The sequence below is a fragment of the Arachis hypogaea genome, chromosome 20 (genome assembly GCF_003086295.3).
Source record: "Arachis hypogaea cultivar Tifrunner chromosome 20, arahy.Tifrunner.gnm2.J5K5, whole genome shotgun sequence".
Classification (NCBI taxonomy): domain Eukaryota; kingdom Viridiplantae; phylum Streptophyta; class Magnoliopsida; order Fabales; family Fabaceae; genus Arachis; species Arachis hypogaea.
Genome location: NC_092055.1, coordinates 9,869,093 through 9,882,115, shown reverse-complemented (window position 1 = coordinate 9,882,115; position 13,023 = coordinate 9,869,093). Strand labels below are relative to the sequence as shown.

The 13,023-nt window shown below is 39.5% G+C and overlaps 1 long non-coding RNA gene across 1 annotated transcript; it reads left to right on the top strand.

The window, feature by feature from the left end:
* Window positions 1-11,829: 11,829 nt before the first annotated feature.
* On the top strand, window positions 11,830-13,023 carry LOC140182700 (uncharacterized). The gene is made up of 2 exons (XR_011878737.1): window positions 11,830-11,925; window positions 12,015-13,023. It is a non-coding gene; the product is annotated as an uncharacterized lncRNA (long non-coding RNA).

Sequence of the window (13,023 nt, the reverse complement as noted above, 5' to 3'; positions counted from 1 at the left end):
CACAGCGCTTCCCGTGTTGGTGAGACGTCGATCTCCTCAACCCGACACACCCCAGTGCCTTGCGGGTCCTCTCTCCGGAAACGACCAAGGCCGGGGTCCCTACAGAGCTCGCCAGTTGAGAAGAATGGAGGCACGGTGGTGGAAGCATCGTCATGTCTTCCTGCAACCGTGAAGGAGGGTGTTACCGTGGCGGTTCCATTGGAGAAGGAAGGCGCATTGCCGGCTGTTACTGCGTCGGTAGGCGGGATTAAGGAGATATTCCAGGGAGATCCGGCAAACCTGAAGGTCACGGGAGTCACTTCCGCTGGGCAAGCCTCGGTTTGAGGTTGGTGAAGCACTTTGATTTCCTTGTTTTATATTTTTATATTTTATATTATGGATAGTTTAAATATAATAGCTTGGAATATTAGGGGTGCTTCTAATAAGTTAGCCCGGGTGAATTGTAAAGAGCTGGTTAGGAAATTTAAACCTGTAATTTTTATTGTGGTTGAAACTCACTGTCCTTTTCAACACTTGAAAATGTTCTGGGAAAGACTTGGTTATCACCCTATTGGTATAGTGGAGGCGTCAGGACACAAGGGGGGTATTTGGTTCCTTTCTGCAATACAGGGTGTTCACTGCAAATGGGTTGATGCTTTCGATCAGTGTGTTACAGTTGAGGTTCAGGTAAATAATGTGATTTGGAGGTGCAGTGGTATCTATGGTAGTCCTCAATTTAATACCAGAGTTTTGCTATGGGATTATCTTGTTACTCAATCTTCGTCTTTCTGCGGGCCATGGATTGTTCTTGGTGATTTTAATGAAGTACTATTCTCTCATGAATCTAAGGGTTGCCTCTTCTCGAGTCATCATGCAGATCGGCTTGCTGCCTCTCTAGGGGATAGTAATCTGTTTGACTTGAAGACTATTGGAAGACAATTTTCTTGGTACAGAAGGGTTAAAAATGGTGTTGAGGTGGCGAAAAAACTTGACCGGGTTTGTATCAATAGTGGCTGGCTATCTCTATTTCCAGAAGCTTACGCAGAAATTTTAAATAGGCTTCAATCTGATCATTGTCCTATCCTAGTACGCTGTACAGGTCGTCCCCAACCGAAAAAGAATAGACCTTTTCGGTTTATCGCAGCTTGGGCAACTCATCCGGGGTACAGAAATATTGTGAACCAGTCATGGCAGGCTGGCTACAGAGAGATGCACGGCAAGCTTTCAGAAGTGCAGAAGAACTCTTTGGAGTTTAATTCTAAAGTGTTCGGCAATATTTTCGTTAGGAAATGCAAATTGGAGAGACAGATTAATTTCCTTCAGAAGCGACTTGAAGTAATGGAAGATTTGTCTATGCGGCAAAAAGAAAAACAGCTGATTGAGGAATTTAATAACACGCTTGTGCAGGAGGAACTTCTATGGTTTCAAAAATCCAGAGAGCAGTGGGTAAAATTTGGGGATAGAAATACCAAGTTCTTTCATGTCCAGACTCTTGTGCGGAGAAAGCATAATAAGATTCATGGTCTCTTTCTTCAAGATGGGGTGTGGGAAACGGACCCGGATGTCCTTAGAAGGGAAGCTGAATCCTTCTATAAACGCCTATTCTGCCAGTCGGAGGATGTAGACTTAGGTTGTCTTGGTGATGTGCCACTGCCTTCCCTGAATGATGAAGCCTGTTGTAGCCTCACAGCGCCAGTTACTCTGGAAGAAGTTAAGTCGGCTGTTTTCAGTATGCATTCTTTTAAGGCGCCGGGCCCTGATGGGTTTCAGGCTTTCTTCTTTAAAGAATACTGGAAGATTGTTGGTTTTGATGTTTGGACTATGGTTCGTCATGCGTTCTCTGGTTTGGATATGGATCCAAGGATGATGGAAACTCTTGTGGTTCTTATTCCGAAGGTAGAAAACCCGGTTTCCATGAAGGATTTCCGACCAATTAGTCTCTGTAATGTGGTTTACAAAGTTATAACGAAGGTCCTGGTCAATAGACTTCGTCCCCATCTCAAAGAGATTATTGGGCCCCTTCAAGGAGGGTTTATCCCGGGGAGAGGAACCCCTGACAACATCATTGTAGCACAAGAGGTTCTCCATTTCATGAAGAAGACAAAGTCAAAGAAAGGCACCCTGGCCTTTAAGATTGATTTGGAGAAAGCGTACGATAGAGTGGATTGGGGATTTCTGAAACAAACCCTGGTGAGTTTTGGCTTTCCTCCTCCGACAGTCAATCTGATTATGCGTTGTGTCACTGCTTCCTCACTGTCTATCCTCTGGAATGGGGATAGATTAAATAGCTTTACTCCGAGCAGGGGTCTTAGGCAAGGAGATCCTATATCACCGTATCTGTTTGTGTTGTGTATGGAGAGATTGTCCTGTTCTATTAATCAGCAAGTTGATAAGGGCGTGTGGAAGCCAGTTGCGGTTTCTAGAGGGGGTCCAAGAATTTCTCATTTGATGTTTGCCGATGATTTGCTTCTTTTCTGTAAAGCTGAAAAACAGCAAGTTCAAACTGTAATGGTAGCTTTGGAAAATTTCTGCAGAGCCTCTGGGATGAAGGTTAATGTGGAAAAATCTAAAGCGCTATGCTCCAAGAATGTTTCAGCGACAAGAAAAGAGATTTTCACTGGAGTCTCCTCCATCAGATTCGTTCAGAACTTGGGCAAGTATTTAGGGGTGAACCTTAATCACTCTCGGGTGACACGCGCAACTTTCAACGATGTTTTGGACAAGATTCGGGGAAGGCTAGCCAGCTGGAAAGGAAGATTGCTTAATAAGGCAGGCAGACTCTGTTTGCTCAACTCGGTAGTGACTGCGATTCCTACTTATCGCATGCAAGTATCTCTCTTCCCTAAAGGGGTAACTAATAAGATAGAATCCATGATGCGAAACTTTCTATGGAAGGGTCAAGCTGATGGTAGAGGCCTGAATCTAGTTAACTGGAAAGTGTTGGTCACTCCTAAGAAGTTTGGAGGTCTGGGAATTAGAGATCCCTTTTGTGCCAATATTGCTCTTCTTGGAAAACTAGTTTGGCAACTTTTTCACCATCCCAACAAGCTATGGGTTCAACTGTTGACGGAGAAATACCATTCTTCTAAGGATGATTGTTTTAGTCGGTCTCGAGGAAGTGGATCTTATGTTTGGAAGAGTATATGTCGAGCTTGGGATATCCTAAAGGAAGGTTTTAGTTGGTGCATTGGGGATTTGGAACAGAACTTTTGGTTTTCTAAATGGAGAAGAGAGGGGCGACTGTGTCAGGAGATGGATTATGTTCACATTTCTGATTCGGATCTCAGGATCTTGGACCTTTGGTCATCTGGACAGTGGAACCTTGAGAATATCTCTTCTCCTCTGAATCAGTCTCTGCAGAGCAACATTAATTCTTACAACCCAGATGTTCAAGCTGGTTCAGAGGTCGGTTGGTGTTGGACTGGTGCGGCCTCAAAGGTTTATGATGCTCATAGTGGTTATTTATGGCTCAGTAAGAAGATGTTTAGTTGGGAGGATAGGGGTAATTGGCTTTGGCTTTGGCGTCAACATGTTCCGGAAAAGCACAAATTTTTGGCCTGGCTATGTCTTCGGGAGGCTCTTCCTACTGCTGCATTTCGTTTTAGAAGGGGCATTTCGCACACGGATAGCTGTCCACGATGTTTCTCAAGTCAGGAGTCGGTTTTACATTGTATTCGGGATTGTCCAAAAGCCCAACTTGTTTGGCAAGCTTTAGGGATCTCCGATCAACCAGTGGATTTGATGAGTTGGTTCTTACATAATAGCAAACAGCGCCCCTTTAGATTCTTTTCTGGTCTCTGGTGGATTTGGTGTTCGAGAAACAACGAGATCTTTCATCCTCACGAGCATTGGACCACAGATAAGGTGATTGGTATGGCTTTGTCCTTAGAAAAGGAGCTCCGAAATATTTTTGAGTTGCAACGACTATCTATCCCCTCAACCATTAGTGGCTCTTGGATTCCCCCCTCAGTGGGTACCTTTAAGATTAATTGTGATGCTAGCTATCCTGGCAGTGGTGCTCGAGTTGGTTTTGCTTGTGTTAGCAGAGATTGGAAGGGAAGGTGGCAACGCGGCTGTCTGGGAACAATTGAGAGTCGTAGCATTTTGCAAGGAGAGTTGTTTGCTATTTGGAGAGGCTTTCTTTTAGCATGGGACTCGGGACAAAGAGACATTATATGTGAGACAGACTGTGTGGAGGCTTTTACTATTGTCAATAATTTACAAGATTGCTCTGGGTTTACTGATCCTTTGGTGTTAAAAATCCGAGATATCATGTCTTGGAAATGGCGTGCTGATCTTCGGTTGATCTTGAGAGATGCAAATACAGTAGCAGACATCATGGCAAAGACTGCAATGAGGACTATTTCTCCCCAAGTGGAGCTTCCATTGCCTTGGAAGGAGTTTGAGAGTAGTATTCAGCGGGACTGCCTTTCTTAAGCAGTTTCTTGTTTTTTTTTTCTTTCTTAGTTTTTGTTTATTTTTCTTTTAAGTCACCAAAAAAAAAAATCACAATGGGAAATAGTCACAAAAAAAAAAGGCAACTACTTCCATAAAGATGCCAAAAATATCTTCTCATGATAATTCTTGTTTAAAAAATATAACTTATTTGTTTAACAACACTTTGAATAAAGGTAACATTTTTACTTCAAATAAAAATCAAGCCCTACAATTTATCATCCAATGGTCAAAATGAAATATCTTCACATGATGACAATTATAAAATCTTCGTTGGACTAGCGACCAAAAAAAATATCACAATGGGAAATGCAAATCCAACCGTTGGGGTCAAGTAATGAATTGAGATCGGATGCTCTGTATGCACTACAAGTCTACAACAAATTCTGATCGCTGGAGGTCTCGTCGGAGCTATCGCTGCTCAGCTTGGCACTACCGCCTCCCTTGCTCTTCGTCGTCGTCAATTTAGGTAGGCATCGTCCTCCCTCTCAACCTTTCACTGTATTTCCGTGGAGTGTGAAACTGTGATAAGTATTTTACTTTCAGAATGTTAAACAATAAGTAATTTGTGACTGATTTTCCATTTGTGTTCTATACATATTTGTTCCATTTCTTAGGTTATTGTGAAATTATATATTATATGTTGCATTTCTTGGAGGAAACACAACGATCATTGTTCCATTGTTTTGTGAAATTCTGTTGTATAATTCTGATTATCATAAAACTACTCATTTTAAAAATTTAAACTGATAGGAGAATAATCCTCAAACAAAAATTTCTTTTGGATGAACTCTAGACCTTTCCGACATAGAGTTTTGATTCTATGTCATGAAATCACTCATCCCAAAAGTTTAGCTGATAGAAAAAGACAACAACAATAGTTATATTTTTTTGAGAATTTCAATTTTTTTGAAGTTCTATTTTTTTTTTAAGCTTGCTGGTTGCTTCTGAGTTGTTTTGCTTTTGGTGCTTCTGAAACTGGTATGCTATATGGATGTTTACATTTAAACATACTTATCATAATTTTTGTTTCGTCTTTTATTCATGAAAATTTGAATGGTGCTGCTATTGTAAATTTTTGCACTTCCAGTTCCGGATAAATGGGTTGGAGGTTCATAGTGACATACATTGTGGATCCACCAACTTCCCGAGATATGTTCTGAAAAGAGCCTAGCAGCGGAAACGACACAAATGTCCAATACAAGAACAATATGGAAGCACTCATAACACAATATAGCAGCAACTATAACAAGCAAATATAGCAAGTAAAACAATAATAAGAACACACCGAGATTTTAACGTGGAAAACCCCCTCAATGTGAGAGGTAAAAACCACGAGTCGTCCAGACCAATGAAATAGCTCCACTATAATCAAATGAGGTACAAGAGAGTCTCAAACAAAGCACAAAAATGTGCATATAACCAGCCAAAACATCAAAGCACCAAAGCTCACAAATGAAAAGTAAGAAGATGAAATATACCCAAAAACAGAGCTACTGTCGAAGCCAATTTCTTCCTCTGCAGACCTCTAATTAAAATCTCCACCGTCCAGAATAAAGAACAAGATGTGAAGAATCTACATTTCAAATTTCACGTCGATCCAACGGTGAAAAAATGAGAAACTGCCGTTCCAAAATTGCTGCTCTGTGTAAAAACGGGAAACCTAATTTCTCTCTTGCGAAGCCAATTTCTCTCACTGCAAATCTCCAATCAACATCTCCACCGACCAGAATGAAGAACAAGATGATAAAAACACGCAGTTTAAATTTTAAGCCGATCCAACGGTGAACAACTGAGAAACTGCCATTTGAATATTACTACTTTGGGCAAAAACGGGAATTCTGTTTTTCCCTTCTCTCTCACTTGGTGGCTACTCTCTCTCACTCTCAATGACCCCCAAAAATCTGAACTAGGGTTGTGGCACAATGAGTGCAAGAGACACCCTCAAAATGTTGGGCTTGGGCCTCACAAATGAGAGAAAAAACCCAACAAATCTCCCCCTTCTCGACTAGGTGGAGGCTCTCGCCATTCCGGCGATCAAATAACATGTTTCAAACTTTTCTCTTGACAATGCTTTTGTCATCATATCAGCACCATTGTCATCAGTGTGAACTTTCTCAAGTTCCAACAACTTGGAATCTAACACATCCCGTATCCATTGATACCTAACATCAATATGTTTAGATCTTGGATGAAAAGTAGAATTCTTGGCAAGATGAATAGCACTTTGGCTATCACACAACAACACATAACGGTCTTGCTTGAAACCAAGTGCTGCAAGAAACTTCTTCATCCACAACAACTCTTTACATGCTTCAGTTGCTGCAATAAACTCTGCCTTTGTGGTAGAAAGTGCAACACACTTTTGTAGCCTTGACTGCCATGAAATAGCTCCCCCTGCAAACTTGACCAAATAACCTGAAGTAGACTTTCGAGAATCAATATCTCCTGCCATGTCTGCATCAGTAAAGCCAACTAGCAAAGGTTTCTCACCACCAAAACTCAAACTCAAGTTAGTTGTACCTTTGAGATATCTCATAATCCATTTAACAGCATTCCAATGTTCTTTACCTGGATTAGAGAGAAAACGACTCACAGTACCAACTGCATGAGCAATGTCTGGTCTAGTACACACCATAGCATACATCAAGCTTCCAACAGCTGAGGCATAAGGAATTTCATCCATTGCTTGTTTCTCCTCATCAGTGGTTGGACACTGCTTGGTACTTAACTTAAAATGAGGAGCAAAAGAACTAGCAACACATTTGGCATCATTCATGCCAAACCTTTGAAGCACCTTCTTTATGTACTTCTCCTGTGACAAATAAAGCTTCTTGGAATCTCTATAACGAGTAATAGTCATGCCCAAAATTTGTTTGGCAGGACCCAAGTCCTTCATAGCAAAGAACTTACTCAACTATTTCTTCAACTCATTAATCCTCAAAGCATTCTTGCCCACAATCAAAATATCATCCACATAAAGCAAAAGAATGATAAAATCATCATCAGAAAATTTTTGCACAAATACACAATGATCTGAAGTTGTCTTACGGTAACCATGCTTCCCCATAACAGATTCAAACTTCTTGTACCACTGTCTTGGAGCTTGCTTCAACCCATAAAGACTCTTCTTAAGCTTGCACACAAAATCTTCATTTCCTTTAACAACAAAGCCCTCCGGTTGCTCCATGTAGATCTCCTTGTCTAAATCACCATGAAGAAAAGCTGTCTTCACATCCATTTGCTCAATCTCCAAATCAAGAGACGCTGCTAATCCAAGCACAGCACGAATGGATGACATCCTCACAACAGGAGAAAAGATCTCCTCATAATCAACACCTTTTCTCTGGCTAAAGCCTCTAACAACCAATCTAGCCTTATACCGAGGCTTAGAATTGTGTTCTTCATTCTTGATTCTGAATACCCATTTGTTCTTCAAAACTCGCATACCCTTCGGTAGCTTCACCAACTCATAGGTATCATTCTCAAGCAAGGACTTCATTTCTTCTTGCATAGCTTCAAGCCATTGAGCTTTGCTTTCATCTTCAACAGCCTCTCCAAAGCATTCAGGTTCTCCCCCATCAGTCAACAAAACAAACTCATGTGGAGAATACCTTGACGAAGGCTTTCTCTCTCTTGTAGACCTTCTAAGTGCATTTGCAGGAATTTCTAAAGCTGGTTCTTCATCTTGATCATCATCACCAACTTCATCAAGTATTGGATCAACTGTTCCATCTTCACCTGCACTTGTATCATGCTCATTATTTTGAGCTTCAACTCTACCATCTTCTACCATAGGCATAGAGGGAGTAATATCCAAGTCAGAAAAATCATCAATAGGCTGAACCATTGGCTTTTCCGCATTATCAACATCCTTCAATGTTTGGTCTTCAACAAAGACAACATCTCTACTCCGAATCACCTTCTTGTTAACAGGATCATAAAACCTGTAACCAAACTCATCCATGCCATAGCCAATAAAAATACATTGCCTAGTCTTTACATCAAGCTTAGATCTCTCATCTTTATGAATATGAACAAAAGCTTTACATCCAAAGACTCTTAAATGATCATAAGAAACATCTTTACCTGACCATACCTTCTCTGGCACTTCAAATTGCAAGGGAACACACGGTGTCCGGTTCAAGACATGAACAACAGTGCTCAAAGCTTCACCCCAAAAGGATTTTGCCAATCCAGACTGTGACAATAAGCACCTAACTCTTTCAACCAATGTTCTGTTCATCCTTTCAGCCAAGCCATTCAACTGAGGAGTCTTCGGAGGAGTCTTCTGATGTCTTATACCATGCTCTTTACAATAAGCATCAAATGGACCTGAGTACTCACCACCATTGTCAGTACGAATACATTTCAACTTCTTCCCAGTTTCTCTTTCAACAGAAGCTTGAAATTGCTTGAACACATTCAAAACTTGATCTTTAGTCTTCAAAGTGTAAACCCATAATTTCCTAGAATGATCATCAATAAAGGTTACGAAATAGATAGACCCTCCAAGTGTTCTTGTCTTCATCGGCCCACATACATCAGAATGCACCAAGTCAAGTATCTCTGACTTCCTTGAAGGTGGGTGGCTCTTGAAAGAAACCCTGTTCTGTTTCCCAGCAAAGCAATAGTTGCACTTTTGCAAAGCAACCTTACAACCAGATAAAAGATTTCTCTTGGATAACATATTCATGCCCTTCTCACTCATATGACATAATCTCTTATGCCATAAATCAGTTTCATCAACAAACTCAGCAGCATTCACAACATCTTTCACAATCTTTGCTTGAGTTAAATAAAGAGTAGAGTGTCGAGTACCTCTAGCAACAACCATGGAACCCTTGGTGAGCTTCCAACTATCACGAGAGAATGAGCTATCCAAGTCTTCATCACACAACTTACCAACAGAAAGTAAGTTCAACCGAATATCTGGAACATGCTTCACACGCTTCAAAGTCAACTTGGTACCATTGGAGGTTTCCAAGCAAACCTGTCCAACACCGGCACATTTTGCAACACCTTGATGAGCCATTTTTACATCACCAAAATCACCAGGAGTATAGGACGTAAACAAATCCCTCCTAGATGTAACATGAATAGAAGCACCGCTATCAATCACCCAACTAGTGCTATTATCAACGAGGTTAACAGATTCAAACTCCTCAACAACAAGAAAATCATCATGAGTTACATTAACCTTGTCTTCCTTGCTACCATCATCTTTATTTGTGCTCTTGTCTTTACTTGCCTTGGCTTTCTCCTTCTTTAGCTGCCAACAAAATTTCTTCACATGTCCCTTTTGACCACAATGATGACACTCAATATTCTTATACTTTCCTCGAGACTTGCTTCTGCTTTGATCTCTACCTTTAGGACCTCGACTTTTGCTTCTCCCCCTAGACTCAGAAACAAGAACATCTGAATGTGTAGTCGATGTACCTTGTGACTTTCTTCTCATCTCTTCATTCAAAACACTGCTCTTGGCAAGATCCATAGAGATTACACCATCAGGAGCAGAATTGGACAATGACATTCTGAGAATTTCCCACGAGTCTGGTAAGGAGCCAAGAAGTAACAATCCTTGAACCTCTTCATCAAACTTGATACCCATGGAAGATAACTGATTCATAATTCCTTGGAAATTATTCAAGTGATCTGTCATTGATGTCCCATCTGTATACTTCAAAGCCAACAACTGCTTGATCAAAAACATCTTGTTATTCCCAGTTTTTCGAGCATACAACTGTTCAAGCTTAATCCAAAGAGTCCGAGCATGTGTCTCTCCAATAATATGGTTCAACACATTATCGTCAACCCACTGCCTAATATATCCACAGACTTGTCTATGCAACAAAGTCCAATCATCATCAGATTTATCATTAGGCTTCTCTGTACCAAAAACTGGTTGATGAAAATTCCTGACATAAAGCAAATCTTCCATTTTTGACTTTCACAAATCATAATTAAGACCATTAAGAGTGATCATCCTACTAGTATTAGTATTAGCTTCCATTGTTCACAAACTCACAAGCCCAGAAAAATACCAACAAGCTCTGATGCCAGTATGAAAAGAGCCTAGCAGCGGAAACGACACAAATGTCCAATACAAGAACAATATGGAAGCACTCATAACACAATATAGCAGCAACTATAACAAGCAAATATAGCAAGTAAAGCAATAATAAGAACACACCGAGATTTTAACGTGGAAAACCCCCTCAATGTGAGAGGTAAAAACCACGAGTCATCCAGACCAATGAAATAGATCCACTATAATCAAATGAGGTACAAGAGAGTCTCAAACAAAGCACAAAAATGTGCATATAACCAGCCAAAACATCAAAGCACCAAAGCTCACAAATGAAAAGCAAGAAGATGAAATATACCCAAAAACAGAGCTACTGTCGAAGCCAATTTCTTCCTCTGCAGACCTCCAATTAAAATCTCCACCGTCCAGAATGAAGAACAAGATGTGAAGAATCTACATTTCAAATTTCACGTCGATCCAACGGTGAAAGAATGAGAAACTGCCGTTCCAAAATTGCTGCTCTGTGTAAAAACGGGAAACCTAATTTCTCTCTTGTGAAGCCAATTTCTCTCACTGCAAATCTCCAATCAACATCTCCACCGACCAGAATGAAGAACAAGATGATAGAAACACGCAGTTTAAATTTTAAGTCGATCCAACGGTGAACAACTAAGAAACTGCCATTTGAATATTACTGCTTTGGGCAAAAACGGGAATTCTGTTTTTCCCTTCTCTCTCACTTGGTGGCTACTCTCTCTCACTCTCAATGACCCCCAAAAATCTGAACTAGGGTTGTGGCATAATGAGTGCAAGAGACACCCTCAAAATGTTGGGCTTGGGCCTCACAAAGAAGAAAAAAAACCCAACATGTTCTACACAATCGTTTTAATGCTCTAGAGAGGTATGTGCAGATTGTCCTTATCTCCCCTCCATTTTGAGTAATTGATGTGAACCTTCAAAAAGGGTGTAGTGTATTCAACAATGGACTCCAAAATATTTGTTTCAGACATCTACTAAGAGAAGTAACTAAAAATAGCTACCATTTTTCTACCGTGTTGCTATAAAGCATAAGAGAAGAATAAAGATAAATAGTCTTATTTTATGGCTCTTTTATGCTAAGTTGCTAACCTTATCTATAAATATTTTGAGTTTAATTTTGATGCACCGACAGTCGTGTAATCACATCCATTCTTTAGATGACTATTCATGTGGTCAATATGAAAAATAATTATTTTTGCTGATGTGACATTAGTAATTAGATGTACGTGTAAAACTACTTTACACTAACAGCGCATTAAAATTAAATCCAAATATTTATGTAGAGTATGATATAAATTCTTATATTCTTACTTTGGGCCTTTGGGGTGCATAAAGTGATTCATTACTGTTAATATTTCTGCAGATATCTCATGTTTGGAGATTTATCTGCTAAGGCAGCTCACATGATATCACTTACTAAGGTACTTCAAGCTATTTTACTTGGCTATAAGGTTTCAGATTTCTTTACAAGGCAAATGAAATGAACAGGTACTTGCTAATTTGTTTGCAGCTATGAACCCCAAAGTTATGAAACAAGAACTTGCACTTGCTGATTCTTTGTTCTTTATCATGAGAAGTGAGAACTATTAGCAAGCTACATTACTAATTTTCTGTTTTCTTATATTTACCCGAACACTACAAGAAACAAGACTTGTATGTGCTGGTCTTAGCTAGTACATACTTTATTGTCCCCTGTTTCGGTTCTTGTTACATGCCTAATACCTCTTTCTCTTTTTTTGCATCTTTTTTATTAGAGTTGTCCTCGTATTGTATCTGGTAGTAAAGTTTCCAGCAACTTTAAGATGTTCAAGTTCAATTTTCTTTTTCTTTTTCAAATAGAGATTTGATTTCAAGTTTCAGTGGACTTTTAAAATGCGATTGATATAATTCTCAAACTACCTGTTTAATTTTGATGGTTGGAGGATTTCGTATGCATTTGTATTTTCCTGTTGCATATAAAATGTAAAGAAAGTTGATAATTCTTTTAAACAAACTATCATGCTTATGCAGCCTTGATCCCCTAAAAAAAACAGGATGTAAAGAATAGAATAACAGCGAAGACAAAGCTGATAATTTCCAGTATCCTTTAAACTGGATAGCAGCTTGTCTAAATAAAAAGTAATTATATGATATACACTTGAACTTGTTTTCATATTTTGTTTGTTCTTTGAACAATTTGAATTTCAAGTATTGTCTGGAGTGCAGAACAACCTTCTGTTTGCTTCTTCCACCTATGTTACCTCAGAGGAATCAGTGGAAACAATGGCAAAGGAAGAGAAAAAGGGTATGCAAGGGAATCTACGGGTTTCATTGACTAGTCAATTGTAGATTATTGATTATGGCTTTGGTTGTAATCTAGTTATTTAAGGGGTTTTAAAGCGCTCTCTATTCTAGCACTTTATGAGAATGAGTATATTAGTATTGGTTATCGATTATTTATCCAATTTTCTATTTTTAGGTTATTGTATATAACGATCTTTTAAAAATTTAAATGTGATATTTAATTTTATTGTCTGTTA